This window comes from Phalacrocorax aristotelis, chromosome 2 (assembly GCF_949628215.1).
Source record: "Phalacrocorax aristotelis chromosome 2, bGulAri2.1, whole genome shotgun sequence".
NCBI classification, from domain to species: domain Eukaryota; kingdom Metazoa; phylum Chordata; class Aves; order Suliformes; family Phalacrocoracidae; genus Phalacrocorax; species Phalacrocorax aristotelis.
Genome location: NC_134277.1, coordinates 24,855,913 through 24,875,225, shown reverse-complemented (window position 1 = coordinate 24,875,225; position 19,313 = coordinate 24,855,913). Strand labels below are relative to the sequence as shown.

The following is a 19,313-nucleotide window of genomic DNA, read 5'->3' as shown; positions in this document are numbered from 1 at the left end:
AGCTCTGGTGCATTCAGCCAGGTGCCTAAACTGAAAACTTTGAGGACCAGGACTGAGAACTAAACCGCTGCATCCGTTTGCCCCTTGGTCTGGAGGTGGCCCTGTGCTCTTCTGTGAAATTCAGAACTACAGTAACAACAACAGGAAATGCTAAATTTTCCATGGATCCCAGAGAGCTGTTTTAGCAAGCTAGACTTGAAGAAAAGCTTTGGTATAACAATCATTTTTAAACTTCCGCTCAGCTGCCAATATCTATGCCTACTTGCCTGTCCACCAGCACCTAGAGATCAACATCCTAATCACTGCCGTCATCTCATGCTGTTGTTTCCCTATAGCATGACCAAAAGTGTAACATGCGTCAATCAGTAGGATAAATTGGAGGCTGACCCAGCATTGTAGCAACAAATACTGCTTTCTGCAGCTCAGGTATGTGGAGCAGTCTAGCCATGGCACACAGCTCTGCACAGGCCAACAGGTACCTGCCTTTGAGAAACAGGGCTGAAGACAGAGAGTCCTCAACCTGTAGTGGTCAAAAGAATGATGAATGCATTAGAGAGAACTGCTTTCTGGAGAGAGCTTTCTCTTTTGTCTGTAGACAAAGAGAATAGGTGAAAACTACTGTGTCGTTGCTGTATACAATCTAAAGAGATGGCAGCTTCTTCTTTCTCCAGCTAAAATGAAGTCATCCAGTTAGTGGCAATGCCATAGTATGACAGAGAGGCATGGAGGAACCCTTGGTGGAAACAAGTCATGCAGGGTCCATGACTACATTCTGTGAAGAGTGCTGGAAAGCTGTAGTGGGTGTCTCCCACTACTGTCACATCAGCTGTCCTTCAAGTACAGGATTTTTTAAAAGGCCAGATAACACCTGTGAAAGAAAAATAAATGAATGCTGGGAGACTAAGAACAGATGTTTCTTGTTTGCTCTCTGCATTCTGGACCACAAGACATGTGCTGCTGAGCACTGATCTGGAGGTAGGGGGAGCTGGGCTGCCCATGAATGAGTTGCTAAGGAAGCTTAAGAGCTGCTTCTCAACATCCTTGATGTCTCTGCACAGGCAAACTCCCTTGGATGAGGAGAGGGAGCTCCTCAAGGAAATGGTACAGCTCCAACCAGCAATAACTGTCCTGCTGCCTCTGCCTGTTGAAAGTTTAGCCATATTCATCAGAAATATTTAGTCTGCCAAACCTGTATGTTTCTCCAGAAAGTTTCTATCAGCTCCAACACCTAGTACTTCACCGAACTAGACTCTGAAACAGGACAGCTGCAAAGTCCTCTTTAAAGCTCTTAGGTTTCAGTCCTTGGGAAAGAAATAGATGCTCCACCTCATTTTTAGCTTATTCCTGTCCTCTTAAATGCCCTCCCTCACTGTTCACTTTCCCCTTGCTTGGCCAGTTATATAGCGCTCCATTCCCTTGACCTCATTCCCTGCAAATTACAGTAAAATGGATGAACATGTAAGACAACATTACTTTGGTCCAAGAAAGAAGCTTTTAATATAATATGTTAAAGCCAAAGCTATAAAAGAAATTAGAGAATATTCCCAGAATGAATCCACACTTTCTGTCACCTAAGTAATGTTTACAAGTGCGTAAAGCTATTTAAGCAGTAAAGATCCTATCCTCCATAGAAAAACACAGGTAGTCGTGAGTCTTATTAACATCTTCAGTGTGAAGAAAGGGCAAAGAAGCACACTTGAGAAATGTCCCTTAGTGCCGCTTGCTATGGTTTAGCTGTCACCGTGAGCTGTTCGGTATCATGCATAAAGCATCCATGAGGAAAAACAGAAACAGTTTCTACCTGTCAAGGAAACAAAGAACAATCTGAAAGCTAGTACTATGGAGCACAGGTACTGCAAAGCAATGCCATTTCACTTCTTTGACAGTTAGGATGATAATCAACAAAGCAAATGGACCAACACTAAGAATAGAAGTTCTAGCAGTATTTTTGCTCTCTAAAGGCATACAGCATGTGTCAGGGAAATAGAGAAAAGAATAAAAAAAAATATAAGTAAGCATAGCAGAGGACTCATCAACTGGAGATGAAATCCAAGAAATCAAAAGCATCTACAGTCTCAACAGAGAAAGGGCTCTCCCTGCACATCCCCTCATCAAAACAAAAAAAGCTGCACTGCCAGAGCTCTGGTTAGGAATTGTAATGAAATTTGTCAGCTATGTTAGATAGACCATGGGACTGCCTGCTGAACCTGCAAAGCCATGGTTTTCCTCACTACTAACCTGTGCCAGCCTCCTGACAGGCACACAAATATTTTCTGCAGGTGGTGCACAACAACATGCAACTGAGCAGGTACCTGAATGACAACCCTAAGCTCAGCAGGTGTGCTTGAAAATTAACATCACTTTACACAGCAATTGCATTTTTCATGTAATTAGGTACTTAACTGGGCATCCAAATACAGGCATGTGTAATAAATTATGATTTATTTAATAGGAGTCTTGTACTCTTTCCTTCATTTGATACAAATATCATTACCTTGGAGTTATATTTCATTTTTAGACTCATGTTCTATTTTTTCTCTGGTTGTCGTGTACATGTGCGTGTGGACATTGCCATATCTAAAAGTAACCCATACCTTTTTTATAAGCACCCACGCAGGATATTAAAAGAATATGAAATAATATTCACTGTTATAGAAAGGTTTACTTATATAACTAGGCCTGAGTCACGTTGGCTTCTCTGTCTAAGTCCCCCTCAAAATCTTCTGAATATCTCCTTGTCCTCCTGAACTCTGGTATGATCATCTGGACATCCAAATGAGTTAATGGAGCTGCATCTTCACCACCTACTTTTGCTAGGCATGAAATATCAGTGGCCAAATACCTGTACTTTAACATTTTCTGCTCATCCTTAATGTTGGCTTGTTTTTAAAAATTGTTGCTTTACTGTGGCCAGTTGTCATGGTTTTAGCTGGGATAGTGTTAATTTTCTTCACTGCAGCTGGCACAGTGCTGTGCTTTGAACTTAGCATGAAAACAATGTTGAGATAACACACAGATGTTTGGGCTGTTGCTGGGTAGCGCTTGTACTAGTCAAGGCCTTTTCCAGCTTCCCATGCTCTGCTGGGGGCACAAGAAGCCGGGAGGGGAGGGGGCACAGCCAAGAGAGCGGATTCAAACTGACCGAAGGGATATTCCATATCATGTAATGTCATGCCCAGTATGTTACCTGGGAGGGGCTGGCTGGGGGAGGCAGGCAGCAATCGCGGCTTGGGGAGGGGCAGTGTCAGTTGGCGGGTGGTGAGCAGCTGTATCGTTTGTTTCTGGCTTTTTTCCTTTTCCATTTTATTATATTATCATTATTGTCAGTATTATCATAATCATTATTATAATTATTATTTTATTGTAATTATTAAACTGTGCTTATCTCAACCCACACGTTCTTTTGCTCTTCCAATTCTCTTCCCCATCCCACAGGGGTGGAGGGAGTGAGCGAGCGGCTGCGTGGTGTTCAGTTGCCAACTGAGGCTGAACCACAACACCAGTACTTGCATTTCACTGACCTATGAGCACCTGTAGCATACTTACCACTGGCTGCATTTGTAGTACCAAGATTACTTTCTTTCCAGAGTTATCATCCTGATTTCTATTCCTCCCTGTGCAGGTGAATGCTTCTCCTGATTGCTATTCATCTGATCAAAGTTTGATGCCTACAGTGGTTGCTTAGATTTTTCTTTACAACCACTGGAAAGAAACAAACACTTTTAAGGGACCTAATCACCTCTTCTTAAGGCAACTGTCTGAAACAAGTGGGATAAAGTGAGATGTGAAAGTACCTCCTTCTTCTTGTTGTGTACAGAGGGTATTAAGGTATGTTGGTTTCGCTGGGATAGAGTTAATTTTATTCACAGAAGCTAATATGGGACTGTGCTTTGGATTTGTGATAAAAACAGTGTTGATAACACAGGGATGTTTTAGTTACTGCTCAGCAGTGCTTACACAGAGTCAAGGCCTTTTCTGCCTCTCACCCCACCCCACCAGTGAGCAGGCTGGGTGTGCACAAGAAGTTGGGAGGGGACATGGCTGGGACAGCTGACCCCAACTGACCAAAGGGATATCCCACACCGTATGACATCATGCTCAGTGTATAAAGCTGGGGGAAGAAGAGGAAAGGGGAAACTTTCTAAATGATGGCATTTGTCTTCTCAAGTAACTGTTACGCTTGATGGAGCCCTGCTTTCCTGGAGATGGCTGAACACCTGCCTGCTGATGGGAAGTAATGAGTGAATTCCTTGTTTTGCTTTGCTTGTGGGAGCGGCTTTTGCTTTACCCATTAAATTGTCTTTATCTCAACCCACGAGTCTTCTCACTTTTTGAATTCTTTCCCCCCTCACAGAGGGGGAGCAAGTGAGCGGCTCTCTGGTGCTTAGTTGCTGGCTGGGGTTAAACCACCACATAAGGGTGGCTGTCTCAGACATGGACTTTTGACAGACAGAGGAAATGGGTGCTATCAATACATTCACATTGCTACAGACAATATTCATGTTTACAGGTTTCATAAAAGAGTACTTTATATTAGTGCACTTTTGGCACATGTAATAGAAAGAAAATTGGGGAAGATATCTGGGGTTTTTTATAAAGCATGGACAAGAATACAGAGAAAATTTTCATAATCTGCATTTCCCTGCCAGATTTGCCACCCTTCATACTCCAGGGCATCTCTGGCTTCAGGAATAATTTTTTCTATATTGCTTTCTCAATCACTCTCTCAGTTTGGGGACCAGAGGGAACACAGAACAGGGGGACAGCATTACTTCTTGAGCATTTTGCTAGGGGCCATGTTCATCTCATTATATAGGTCTACCTGGGGTTCTCAGTATAACTGTAGTTCAGTGCTGGGGCATAACTGTTGCTGCAAGCACACTGAGAAGCAAATGATGTTGTTATTCACAGTAGCATAACTGCATTGATGTAAATAGAAGGCAGCTTTGGAAAAAAAAACCTCCATGCATTAAGTTAGAAAATGGCAGGTTAGTATGAGTTAAACATTTTTTTTCATTTACATTCAGACCTTTTTTCATAACGCATCCTCCAAAATATCCATCATTCTGTAATGCATTGCAGCCCCAGATAAAAATATCGTATGTACCTCTGCTTTCTTCGGTCAGCATTAGGTGTATGTCTCCTGTCATATGTAGAGAGCCTTCTCTGAATCAAAGTCCATAAACCAATGTGAGTGTCTGAGTGCCTGATCGGCTTTAAAGATTGATTTCCACTTTGCTGAAAAGCTCCTTAATTAAATTCTAAACAAATTCACCATAGAAGGGTTAAATGAAAAAACAGAATGTGACTTTCAGCAATTATTCTGTTGCCTCTAACCCTAACGATGGAACCAATTACATTATTTGTAAAATGAATTCACACTGCAAACTATCAAATGAGAATGACAGTTACTAAAGAACGTAATTAGACTTTATGTCTGAAGCTTACGGTATTAGCTCTCTGAGTGAAAGGGAGGAAAGAGCAGCGAAGAAATTTGCTTTTAGTATGGTGAATAAAATCCTAAAAATAAATCAGAAAGGCTATTACATGCAGGAATTAACCGTAAGACATGAAGCTCAAAAACTAGCTAATAAATTTTCATTTGTTTTACCCATAAATAACTACAGATCACTTCGAAGTATGTGACAGTGATTGTTTTTTAGAGCAAATTATATTATAGTAACTCTTAACAGATTCAATAGTGTTAGCAGGAGTGAATGGGAAGACAGAAAGAAAATATCCTGGTATGACTGGGTTAGGGAATGAGATGATAGCAGGAGAGGGGAAAAGTCAGCCCTCAGGCATGCCCTAGGGAGCCCATCTGTTGATGAATGGGATATTGATCACAGATCCGACTGCAAGGATAAATTACAGATGCCTTTTTGGATGGCTTGTTTTTGCATGTCTTCATAGAAACTCCTGGTAAGTCTTTATAGGAAGGTAGTCTGAGCTAGTGCACTGGGTCTTCCTGCCAGAAAACATCAAGACCTACTAGTGCTTACCTGTGCCTTTTCTGTGGGAGCTTCTTACTGTTCAACCAGATCTGCAAATATTCCTGGTAATTAAACTAATTTCATCCATTGCCCAAAGTGTGAGTTTGGACAAATGAATTTCAGGGTACATTTGTACTACTCATGAGAATCCCCCAAGTAAAGTTAAAACAGATGGATTTAATGGGGGCCATTTCCACAGGGGAGAAGACAGAACAAGCACTTTGTGGCACCAATTCACTGATCTGAAGGCCTGAGCTATTTGTGGATCCACCATATGCTCCACTTGACCACCCACGTTTATATTAGTTCCAGTGAATTTATTGTCACCTGTTCCAACAGCCTGGCTGTGCACTGCACAATTCGATTAGACATATTCAGTGCCATTGTGGAATACAAAGTCATTTACTTAGTAAAAGCAACACATTTGAATGGTAAGAAACTTGGGGGAGGGACTGTATCTTCACTGCATCTCCATATATTACCTCACTCATCGAGGTGTTGGGCTCTATTTCTTAGCCAGAGGAAAAACAACATCTCATGTATTTTATTTCTTTTTCCTTCTCTTTTAAGCAGCTTAAAGAGAAGAAACTGGTATTACAGACCCTGTGCAAGATTAGCTCCTTTCAAAACTTCCAGCACTTCTTGTAATCTTATTTAAAAAATATTTAAGCCTTTTCTATATCTTTTTGAAGCCTGTCTTACCACACTGTATTTCTCTGTTCTAACTATAGCAGGCAGAATACAAAATCACCTACATTTTAAGGAAAAGAGCTAAAGTCGGAATTATCCAATAATTTAACAGGCAAGTCCAAAGCCTAGCATCAAACTTTCTTCAATGTGGTCATCAGACTTTCAGACTAAAAAAAAATGATAGTAGAAATGATCAAACATACATTTTACACAGCACATTCCATAGAGCTCAGGCTTCTTATGAAACAGGCTGTCTTTACCATTTTATCTTTTACAAATAAATAAATGAAGGCAAAGAGAAATGGAGTGACTTCTGAAAAGAGCAGGGAGGAGGCTGAATGAGCACTTGTAAATATATGTTTAATTAGTATATCTCATTCTTTATAAGCCCATTGAAACAAGAGAAAAATGCCAGACATCTGAATTAAGCCTACATTTGATTTACTTGTATAATCAGTTGATTCTTGATAACTGTGGTAGTGCTGAAGGAATAATGACAAAGCATGAAAGAATAAACCTATTAGAAACTATTGTGCTATGTCCATAGGTTTACAAAAAGAAAGTTGAGTCAGCAGACCACTAAACAGCGACTTTGAAGTGCTGTACCAGAGAACAAGTTCATCACTAAAAAGAGTCATTTTAATATGTACTTGAGATAAATCTAGTGTTGTTGATAGGTACGTCTCACTGCACTTTAGATGAAAAAGTGTCGTCAGGGCAAATAGTGAAGACTAATATGTGCATGAAGGATATTAAAAGTAGCTATAAACAGAAGCCTCATCAGATATCTCAAGGAAGTAAAATATTGCTTTTTCTAATAGGATGTAATAGTTATCCATAAAAAGCATTTTAGTGTTTTGTTTTTCTGTTCTTCTGTGTGTGTTGGGTTTTTTGTTGGTTGGTTTTTTCAGTCAAACCCCAAAATACTCTTCTCTTGTATTTGCTTAAAGTAGACTGTTCTCTTCTGGAGTAAGAGAGTTGAGGTAACTGGGAATCTAGCAATAATACTAAAACAAAATGCCTGCTCAAAGTAAAGGAGATTTAAGAAATGACATTTCCTTGCAGTTTTTGTCAATAAAAAAAGGCCACTTTTCTAATCACCTGATCAAAACTTTTCAATAGCACAAGACAGAGGACATCCTGATTTGTTATCTTTTAATAGATAAATTGATAGAATCAAGCTACTTTGACAAGATCTATTTTACATAAACCACATCAAATGAAATTAATTACTTTATCACTTGTTAATACTTTATGGAGTTCTGTATTGGTCATGCCAGTATTTTCCCTGGCACTATGTCAGGATGACAGATCATCTTATTTATTTTCTTTAAATACTAGCATGGCATTATCTAGCTTCTAGATTGATGCATTTTCCTCTAGTGCTCTAAGACTTACTAAAAATCAACTGTAAAGATTAGGAGAGTTTACGGCCATCTCTTTTCTAATACTTAAATGTTGGTCACTTGGACATGCTCATACAAAAATATTTAGCTCTAGATTGTTGTTTAATATCCTTCTCAGCTATTGGTAGAGTGGTACTTCACAATCATCATTAACATTATAGGTGTGACTAAATCGTCTGGTTTAGCGCCAAGTATAGAACAGGAATCTGTATTGAACAGTTCTTTTCACATAACTTCTAAGAAGTTACTAATTTCTATTTGGAGGAAAAGATTCTTTATGTCCTCAATATACTTTCAGAAACCTTCTTGCCCTCACCTCTCATAATTACAGATTTTCCTTATGCACTTTCATATTGGGTTTGCATGGCAAGGTTTTGGTAGCAGGGAGGCTATAGGGGTGGCTTTCCTGTGAGAAGGTGCTAGAAGCTCCCCCCATGTCCAACAGAGCCAGAACCAACTGGCTCTAAGAGAGGCCCACCACTAGCTCCAAGACAGGCCCACCACTGGCCAAGGCTGAGCCCATCAGCAGTGGTGGTAGCACCTCTGGGATAACATATTTAAGAAGGTGGGGAAAAAACCTGTGCAACCCTATCTAGGGAGAAGGGTGAGAATATGTGAGAGGAACAACTCTGCAGACACCAAGGTCAGTAAAGGAGGGGAAGGAGATGCGCCAGGCACTGGAGCAGAGATTTCCCTGCAGCCCATGGTGAAGACCACAGCAAGGCAGGCTGTCCACCTGCAGCCCATTGGACGTTAATGGTGGAGCAGATATCCACCTGCAGCACATGGAGGACCCCATGCCAGAGCAGGTGGATGCCCAAAGGAGGCTGTGACCCATGGGAAGTCCACACGGGAGCAGGATCTGGGCAGAATCTGTAGACCCATGGAGAGAGAAGCTCATGCTGGAGCAGGTTTGCTGGCAGGACTTGTGACCCTGTGGAAGGGACCCATGCTGGAGCAGTCTGTTCCTGAAGGACTGCACCCTGTGGAAGGGACCCATGCTGGAGCAATTCATAAAGAACTGCAGCCCATGGGAAGGATTCACATTGGAGAGGTTTGTGGAGGACTGTCTCCTGTGGGAGGGACCCCAGGCTGGAGCAGGGGAAGAGTGTGAGGAGTCCTCCCCATGAGGAGGAAGGGGAAGCAGAAACAAAGTAAGTATGATGAACTGACCACAGCCCCCATTCCCTGTCCCCCTGCACTGCTGGAGGGGAGGTAGAGAAAATCAGGAGTAAAGTTAAGCCTGGGAAGAAGGGAGGGTAGTTGGAAGATGTTTTAAGATTTGGTTTTATTTCTCATTACCCTGCTCTGATTTGATTGGTAATAAATTAAATTAATTTTCCCAAGTTGAGTCTGATTTCCCCATGATAGTAATTGGTAACCGTTCTCTCCCTGTCCTTACCTTGACCCATGAGTCTTTCCTTATATTTTCTCTCCCCTGCTCAGCTGAGGAGGGGGAGTGACAGAGTGGCTTTGGTGGGCATGTGGCGTGCCAGCCAGTGTCAAGCTACCACACCTCTTTACTTCCTCCGTCATATTTTTCCACTTTTTTGCCTTCTGATTTATGATTTTTACAATCCATTTTTCCTTTGTTTCCTTCATTACAATTTTAAGCCACAGAGAACTGACTTTCCTTCTAAATGAAATTAGCTGTTTATAACCTATTTGGTTGTTTTCAGTTGTGGGATTTGGGTTTTTAAACCATCTGCCCTGTACTCTGTTGTCTGTAAAATTTCTTAGGTCTCTTTCACATCTTTCTGTTTGAATTCCTCCTCCCTGTCCATTTGGCAAGCTCATTCACCTGTATGAAACTAGATTCCTTAAATAAGTGTATGTTACAGTTTGTTTTATATACAAATTTGTGCAAATATTGGATTTGCATTTACTAAATTTCCTGTATGCCTGTGTTGGTCATCACAATCCTAATAATGTATAGATTAAAGATCACTTTTTTAGACACCAATAATGTGGATGAAGTATTTTTGTGCTATTCTTGACATAAGGGAGGCCCATAGAGGCAGCAAATTCAGATGGATAATCTGTTAATTTTAATTTCTACATGCATGGGATTGGAGTTGTAGTTTATGTTCCAGTCCGTGGCTTATTTACAGGAGGAGATGAACAGATGTCCCTTTTTTTTTCCAGGGTAATTAACTCCTGCAATATCCTGGTTTAGCCTTTGCTTATCTGAGACAATCTTCTGAGAACACAACTCAGTAAATTATACTGATTTTAAAAAGTTTATTTTGATTATATGTTTTTTCTTTTATTTAATTCTTTTCCAATTTTGTCTCACATTATGTGTTATCTCCTTTGACTTTAGTGTCCTTTCTTCCCTCTACTTGTCTTATCCATCTCACTTCCCAGTTCAGCAGCATTTCCCTCTGAAATAACAAAAGCAATAAGGTGCTTCCTAAGCAAATTTAGTGTGTCATGGAAAAAGATGACCAAACTGTGCAGAGTGAATGATGTCCTAATTTTCCAGTTTATAAAGGCAAAGATATTTTGGCCTATCTGGCACCCTTTTTATTGCCACGTGCTTAAAATATTATTTATTTGCAATTTGTTATTTGTACTTGGTCTCTTTGAACATACTGCTGTTGCAACCTGCAGTGCCTGAGGTTTTCACTGAGAGAGTGAGATAAAAGCAAGCACATGGTCAAGATATGCAGTTCAGCCCAGTGGTGTATAACATATCATCGAGCTGCAACTTGACACCCTTCAATTGTGATTCCATAATTTAAAATTGAATTAATACTGTAGAAACTGCTCCCTGGAAAGAGGGTGGAAATGAGCATGATGCACTCTTGTAAAAGCAATCCCAGATTACTGCTCTCATCCCTGTGTATCCCCTCTGCCCTCTTACCCATGCTCCAGAATCTGTCTCTTCATATTCACTCTTATATCAAATGTTGCTGTAAACACACATCTAGTTGTTCATGTAGACATGAATATTTTTAATATTTTACAGCTGATCTATTGCTCACTGCTTCTGAAATGCTTTATGTTACTTCTCAAATTCTTTGCCTCTCACTTGACACAACCAACCTTTGAAGCAAGCTTTACTCTACTACTCCCTCCCAGGAAAATTTTAGTCCTGTAACATTTGAAGTTGATCTTTTATTTATACCATGGCTTCTTATTCTAGTAATCCATACTTTTCTATGCTCCTGAATTATAATTATTTCTTGCAAATAAAGAAATATTGTGAGTTTATGTGCTCAAATGGAACAACAATCCTCTTAAAATATGCACCAACACATACAATATGGTTATAGTGACTTTATATTCTTCGGACTTGGTGAGTTAAAACAATACTGTGAATTATTCTGGAGACAAGGAGAAGTAGGGCAACTAGATTATATGTTATAATTTTAAATTCTGAAAAAAAAAATTCCATTGTTTTTCCCAGATATTACTGGTTTTGCTTTTAGAAAGACCTTGTGCAAAAACTAAAAAACGAATTATATAAAAAACTGTGTTCATTTCCTAGAAATAACAGAAAATTTCTATAACAATTATTGTACACTTCCCACATGCTCCATGTTCAGATTTACTAGGCTATGACTTGCTGTTTTCTGTGTGTAGAGGCCCAGTTTATGATTATTTTCAAATTGCAGGCCAGAATCTTCATTTTCGTTTTTTAACCAAGCAAAAGGACATTATGCTGTGTTAAATTTCAAAATGGGAAGGAAATCATAATGTAATGTGGGCTATTGAGAGCCGTAATTATGTCAATAAATTGAATGTTTGGTGTAACCCAGGTTCAAACGCTACAAAAGTAATGCAGAATTCAGAAAATATGGTCATTAGGAGCTGGTGAGAAGACTGAATTTTGCTTTGAAGTAAAGAACAAGATGAGGTTAATCTGACTATTCTGGGTGCCTTTTAAAAGGTAAAAATTGTATTGTACCTTTTAGGCAATATTTTTCTATACAAATATTGGTAATTATGTGACTTAATAAATTGTATTGCTTTACCCCTAAAATGATATTACTTTATCCTATAATTTCTCAATGAATTATGATTTGATATTCATACAGTCAGATCCTTATCTAAGACTGGAGATCCAGGGCAGGTTCAGAACACAAGCAATAGGTTTTATCACTCCTACTGGATATGATTTATTATGTTATTGAATCCCACAGAGCCTAAATGGAAAGTGTAAATCTAGAGCAATGGAATGTGACTGCATTTGCACTTTTAAAGATCAGTATTTAAGTGTCTGTTTTGAAGGAAGCAGTGCTAAGAATCCATCAACATTAGCTAACATGTTAATCTAATCAACATTCAACACGCTAAAACAAGGAGAGAAATGCTAACTTTAGGTAGAAAGTATCTTACAGGGTTGCAAAGGGGAATTCCTCTATACTTACACTCTTGTTTAAAGAACCAGAGTTTCTGCTCTGCAGGAAATTTTGACATTTGGGATTTCTTTACTTTTTAGTCTTTGGAAAAATAGTAGAAATACTAAAATTTCAAGTGTTTCCAAGTGACTTGATGTCAATAAATCTAAATAGCAATGAAACATAATGTATTAAAGTTATAATTTTCATCATTTCTTTATCTCAAGAATAGTAAATATGTGTGCATATGTTGCAATTTAATTTTAATAGTATTTTTAAATACTTGACAATACATTTTTAAAGTTTTTATAAGTAACACTGTTGAAGCAAAGTATTTCAATCTTTAGTTTCAATCAGATTCAAATGGTTCGTAAATGATATAAACATTTAAAATGAAAAATGTTTTTGATATTCTCACATTCCTGCAAAACCATTCTACTCTAAAGATAGCATTTCATGATAAAAAAAGTGTTTAGTTGTCAATTTTTCTTTCTTCAGGAAACATTTGTTTTTTACTGTCCCATCACCTGTGATAAAATATTTGCTCAGTATTCATGTGAATATCATCTACATTTCTCTAGATATTCCCTGCAATTTAATCTGAGAAGGTGCTTCAAGAGCCCTCATCTTTTTAATGGCTCCTGGTGGAGCCTAATTATTATGAAATTGCAAAAGCTGTGAAATGGTAATTAGTCTGGGTTACCTCCTTTATTTTTCCCTTAGAGACATGTTAAAAAATGTTAATTAATGCTTTTAACTAAGTAAGGGTAATAAATGACTAATCTTACCATTTTTATTGCTGTCTTGGTGATGCACAGATATGTTTCTGGTTTGTTTTTAAATATTTGTTTCTGCTATGAATGCCCCTTAAAGACATACACAGCACATTGTACATTTCTTCAAACACAAACATAGTGGATTAGCATGACTTCAGAGCTCCACACGAATCAATCGCTCAGCTACATTCTTGCACATTAATTACTGCATGGAAGGTGCAGATGGTCAAAAATTAACAGAACCATAATAGATGCAGATTCTAGACAGATGATCCTAGTGCCAGTTACACTTTGTGGATGCCAATGGGATTAGAAGAATTAAGAAAAGGCTATGGGTGATAATAGTACCTCTCTTCTGAGAGGTACAGAGGCACCCATTTGCTGACCAGACACGCTTTCTGGAGAGGTGTGCTGCTTACTGGCAGCTTTTATCAGGGATGTCACCAAGATACTACCAAACCTCTTGCAGACCACTGACTATTATCTGTTGCTGTTGTTTCACCTGGGCACCAGAGATACAGCCAGGAGCACTCTAAGGAGTATCAAGAAGGATTGCAGAGCCCTGGGAGCAGTGGTAAGGGACTCTGGAGTGCAGGTAGTTCTTTCAGCAATCCTCCTGGTCAAAGGGAAGGGGTTTGGAAGGGCCAGTTGAGTCTGGCAAATCAACACATAGTTACAGGACTGGTGCCACAGCTAGGGGTTTGACTACTTAGACCGTGGGACTCACTTTGAGAAACCTGATCTACTGGGAGCTGATGTGGTCCGCTTGTCAGAGAAGGGAAAGAGTATCTTGGGTCATAGTCTTGCAAAACTGGTGAAGAGGGCTTTAAACTAAAGTTGCCAGGGAAGAGGAACCTCAATCCATTCCACTTCTAACAGTTTGATGCCAATGCCAGCAACAGATGCCCAGTCTCCTAACGGGAGAAGGATTACAGGTCAGCAGGAGAGCATCTGAAAAGCAGCACAAAGGAATTCCAGCCACTCAAGCCAGTAAGCCAGCTTCATCGGGGACCAACTTAAATGCCTCTGTGCAAACAAATGTAGTATGGGGAATAAACAAGAGGAGTTAGGGATGTGTGCATGCCTGCAGGACTATGATCTTATTGGCCACACAGAGATGTGGTGGGATGGTTCCCATGACTGGAGTGTTGGAATGGAAGGACACAGGGTCTTTAGGAAGGACAGGGAGGGAAGACAAGGAGGGGGTGTCACCCTCTCTGTCAACGACCAGCTGGATTGCATGGAGCTCCACCTTGGAACAGATGAGAAGCTGGCCAAGAGTTTATGGGTCAGGATTAAATGGAGGGCAGGGACTGGTGACATTATAGTGGGGGGTCTTCTACAGGTCGCCTGACCAGGAAGACCAAGCAGGAGCAGCCTCATGTTCAGGAGCCCTGGTCCTCATGGGGGACTTCAACCACCTCAATATTTGTTGGAGAGACAACATAGCAGGGTAAAAGCAATCTGGGAGGTTCCTGGAATGCATTGATAACTTTCTTCTCCAAGAGATAGAGTAGCCAATGAGGAGAAGTGTTATGCTGCACCTTGTTCTCACCAACAAGGAAGGGTTGGTAGTGAAAGTGAAGCTCAAGGGCAGCCTTGGCTTCAGTGGCCATGAACTGGTGGAGTGATAGAGTTCAAGATCCTTAGGGCACCAAGGAGGCTGCACAGCAAACTCACTACCCTGGACTATAGGAGAGCAGACTTTGCCTCTTCAGGAGCCTGCTTGGTAGAGTACCATGGGCTAAAGCCCTGGAGGGAAGAAGGGCCCAAGAGGGCTGGTTAATATTCAAGGATCACCTCCTCCAAGCTCAGGAGTAATGCATCCCAACAAAGAGGAATTCAGGCAAAAGTGCCAGGAGGCCTGCATGGATAAACAAGGAGCTTCTGGGCAAACCCAGACACAAAAAGGAAGCCTATAGAGGGTGGAAGCAAGGACAGGTAGCCTGGGAGGAATACAGCTAGGGATCAGGTTAGGAAAGCTAAAGCCCTGATAGAATTAAATCTGGCCAGAGACATCAAGGACAACACAGAAAACTTCTATAGGTACATCAGTGATAAAAGGAAGACTGGGGAAAGTGTGCACCCTCTCTAGAAGGAAATGGGAGACCTGGTTACCCAGGATATGGAGAAGGCTGAGGTACTCAGCTACTTTTTTTGCCTCAGTCTTCACTGGCAAGTGCTCAAGCCACACCACCCAAGTCACAGAAGGCAAAGGCAGGGACTGGGATAATGAAGAACCGCCCACTGTAGGAGAAGGCCTTGTTCAAGACCACCTAAGGAACCTGAAAGTGCACAAGTCCATGGGACCTGATGAGATGCATCTGTGGGTCCTGAGGGAACTGGCAGATGAAGTTGCTAAGACACTATCCATCATATCTGAGAAGCTGTGGCAGCCTGGTGAAGTTCCCACTGACAGGAAAGGGGAAACATAACCACCATTTTTAAAAAGGGAGGAAAGGAAGACGCAGGGAACTACAGGCCAGTCAGTCTCACCTCTGTGCCCAGCAAGATCATGGAGCAGATCCTCTGGGAAACTATGCTAAGGTACATGGAAAATAAGGAGGTGATTGGTTCACTAAGGACAACTTGTGCCTGCACAAATTTGGTGGCCTTCTACAACGGCAACTGGCATCATCTACCTGGACTTGGTCAAAGCATTTGATGCTGTCCCATACTACATCCTTGTCTCTAAGTTGGGGAGTCACGGATTTGACAGGTGGACCACTTGGTGGATAACGAATTGGCTGGATGGTCACACTCAAAAGGTTGTGGTCAATGTCTCAATGTCCAAGTGGAGACCAGTGATGAGTGGTGTTCCTCAGGGGTTGCTATTGGGACAGGCACTGTTTAACATCTTTGTCAGTGATATGGACAGGCGGATTGCGTACACCCTCAGCCAGTCTGCTGATGACACCAAGCTGTGTGATACTCTGGAGGGAAGGGATGCCACCCAGAGGGACCTTGACAGGTTTGGGGGATGGTGGGCCCAGGTGAACCTCATGAAGTTCAACAAGGTCAATTGCAAGGTCCTGCAGCTGGGCTGGGGCAATCCCTAGCACAAATACAGGCTGGACAGAGAATGGATTGAGGGCAGCTCTGAGGAGAACTTGTGGGGTTTTGGTTGGTGAGACGCTCAACAGGACCTGGCAATGTGTGCTCGAGGCCAGAAAGCTAACTATATCCTGGGCTGCATCAAAAGAAGTGTGACCAGCAGGTTGAGGAAGGTGATTCTTCCCCTGCTCCACCACTCTTGTGAGACCCCACATGGAGTACTGTGTTCAGCTCTGGGGACCCCAACATAAGAAGGACATGGATCTGTTAGAGTGAGTCTGGAGGAGGGCCATGAAGACGATCAGTGGGCTGCAGCACCTCTCCTATGAGGACAGGTTGAGGGAGTTGGGGTTGTTCAGCCTGAAGAAGGCTCTGGGGGAGACCTTCAAGTACCTGAAGGGGGCCTACAAGAAAGCTCAAGAGGGATTATTTACAAGGACATGTTGTGATAGGGCAAGGGGTAATGGCTTTAAACTGAAAGAGGATAGATTTAGATTAAGTATAAGGAAGAAATTCTTCACTATGAGGGTGGTGAGGCACTGGTACAGGTTGCCCAGAGAAGTTGTGGATGCCCCATCCCTGGAAGTGTTCAAGGCCAGATTGGATGGGGCTTTGAGCAACGTGGGCTAGTGGAAGGTGTCCCTGCCCTTGGCAGGGGGGGATAGAACTAGATGATCTGTAAGGCCACTTCCAACCCAAACCATTCTATGATTCTATGATTACGTTTCCAAAGGAGGGAAAAATATGAGCAAGAGATCACTGTTTAAAAGTTAGGCAGAAGCCAACAGAAATATAATTCTTCTGTGAACATTTGAGGATACATCGTTTAGCCAGCAAAGCTAATTGCCCAGTATTTCCAAAAAGCTGACTATAGCACAGAATTGCCTCAGGTAAGATAGGTACAGATGTGTTGTAACCTGCACAACAGATTCCTTAATCTGGCTCAACAATACCTTCTTCTACAAGTCATTCCACAAATATAAATTAACATACTTGTGAACAGACAATAATCAAAGACAATTATAACATCTGGCAGTGCTTTGTGCCTATCACCTTATATTTAAAGCAAGACTTGTAAAGCCTGACCTTAAGATGACACCAGTTATTCCAGATCTATTGATTTAACAGAAAAAAAAAATCACAAAAACACCTGCAAAATATATAGCCTGTAAAGAACAGTAGGTAATGTTTGCCAGTCTTTCAAAGCTGGCATGTGAAATTCAATGTATGTCTGTGTTCAGTCTTGCCCAGTTCTTATTAGTTCATGGTGAATAGACATTTTTGCATGAATGGTAATATTTTACATAGAAGTAGGTAGAAAACATGCTGTATGTTATGTTTCTTATGTCCTTATTACTAGCATTTAAAAAGTGTAAAAGACATCTGAATACAGACACCTAAAAAAAGGAGAGTAACACCAAGTATAGTTTATCTTATTCATTTATCAATACAGACACAACTCCAGCCTGACTGTCCTAAAGGTTAACTGAAAATTAGAATAATAATTTAAACATGAATGTTTAGGTTTCCATATCTATCCTGTTTTCTTAAGTAATATCCTATGTACTCCATGTAGTAACATTTCAGAACTGAGAACCAAAGAGGAATATGTTGATTTTAATCACTCCTTTTTACACAGTATGAAAAAGTGTGACTGGCTCAAAAAAACTTTTTATTTAAATGGAATGTTTCAGGAAGTCTTTAATTTCAAATTTTATTGAATTTACATTGTAATTGCCATGTAAAATTAGTCATAACAAAATTTGTTTTTCAAAATATTTTTCTTATCCATATTTGAAATGGAAGCAAAGGTCAAAACAATGGAAAATTATTTGAACCAGAGATGATGAGTTTCAGCCAGATTTATCACACAATTTGTCTAAATATAATTAAATAAGAGTATCTTTCTTCATGTTCTGGGTGGGGAATTACTGTACAAAATTAAACCCTAAACTGATATTTTGGGGCAGAATTTAATATTTGTCTGCAGTTTGGCATAATCTGGGGTTTTTTTTTAGAAACCTAATCCTGCAGATTCCCTGCTTATTTGAATAAGCCATCCATTACACTGCATCAACCATTCCTCCTGCTTGAAAAATTAGTTTTAAAACTTTAGTAATTAAGAAGTATATCCTCTGAGAAGAATGGAAAGGACAATAACGTGGGCATTAATGGAGAGCACTTCCTCTAACTGACATTCTGGTTATTACTATGTCTTAAATGCCAAAATCTGATAATACACTTCTGTAATTCCTTATATAATGAAATACTTAAGAAATATCTTACAGTCATTGGACCATCACTAACAACTATGAAATTAGGTGTCCCATAGGTTTTCTTTTCCAATTTAAAGAGGGTTAAATTGCTAATTTACATGTTAATTAGCATTCATTCTAAAGAACACCAAATGTAATTCCATAGCATCTAGCATTTAACAATTTGGCTTATCAAGACATTAAATTTAAAAGAAGCTCTGCGTTATTTGCAAGAAGTTTTTTTTGAGGGCTAATGATGAAAGGAATCTCATTATTCTAAGCAACATGCAATTTAGAAAGGATGAATGCTGGCCATTTATTTACTTTATCACTGAGTACTAAGAAAGCAGCAAAGCATTGCCAGGGCAGCAGGTTCAGCAATTCTTAATAACGCCCACTGACCTGCACAGATTTGTAACTTTAAAATAAAGAATTGTTTCTGGTGACATTTCTTTGGAATCTGTTGCCTTGAGTCATGCCCAATCACCAGAGTGTGCTCAGTGGTATTTGCTAATGTTGCTTCTGCTGCTCTGGAGCTGCTCGGGTACATGCACTTGCTGTAGTGTGCAATTGCAACATCTCTGCGTAGCATAGCTATAAATACAAGCCTCCCCTCATAACATTTAAGAAAATCTTGCATGATAACGTAAACTAAGCATTCACTTTAACATCATTTCAAACTGGCAAAATAAATATTCTTCATACATTGATGCCACAGAATTATCATATTGTTTACATCTTGCTTTTGCTCATATGCTGTATACTCTCTTTGCTTAAATGTTGATGTCATCCT

General features: G+C 40.3%; 1 protein-coding gene across 1 annotated transcript in view; it reads right to left on the bottom strand.

The window, feature by feature from the left end:
* Nucleotides 1–19,313, bottom strand: part of ZNF804B (zinc finger protein 804B) — a 35,024-nt gene that overhangs the window by 7,489 nt on the left and 8,222 nt on the right. The window lies entirely within an intron of this gene.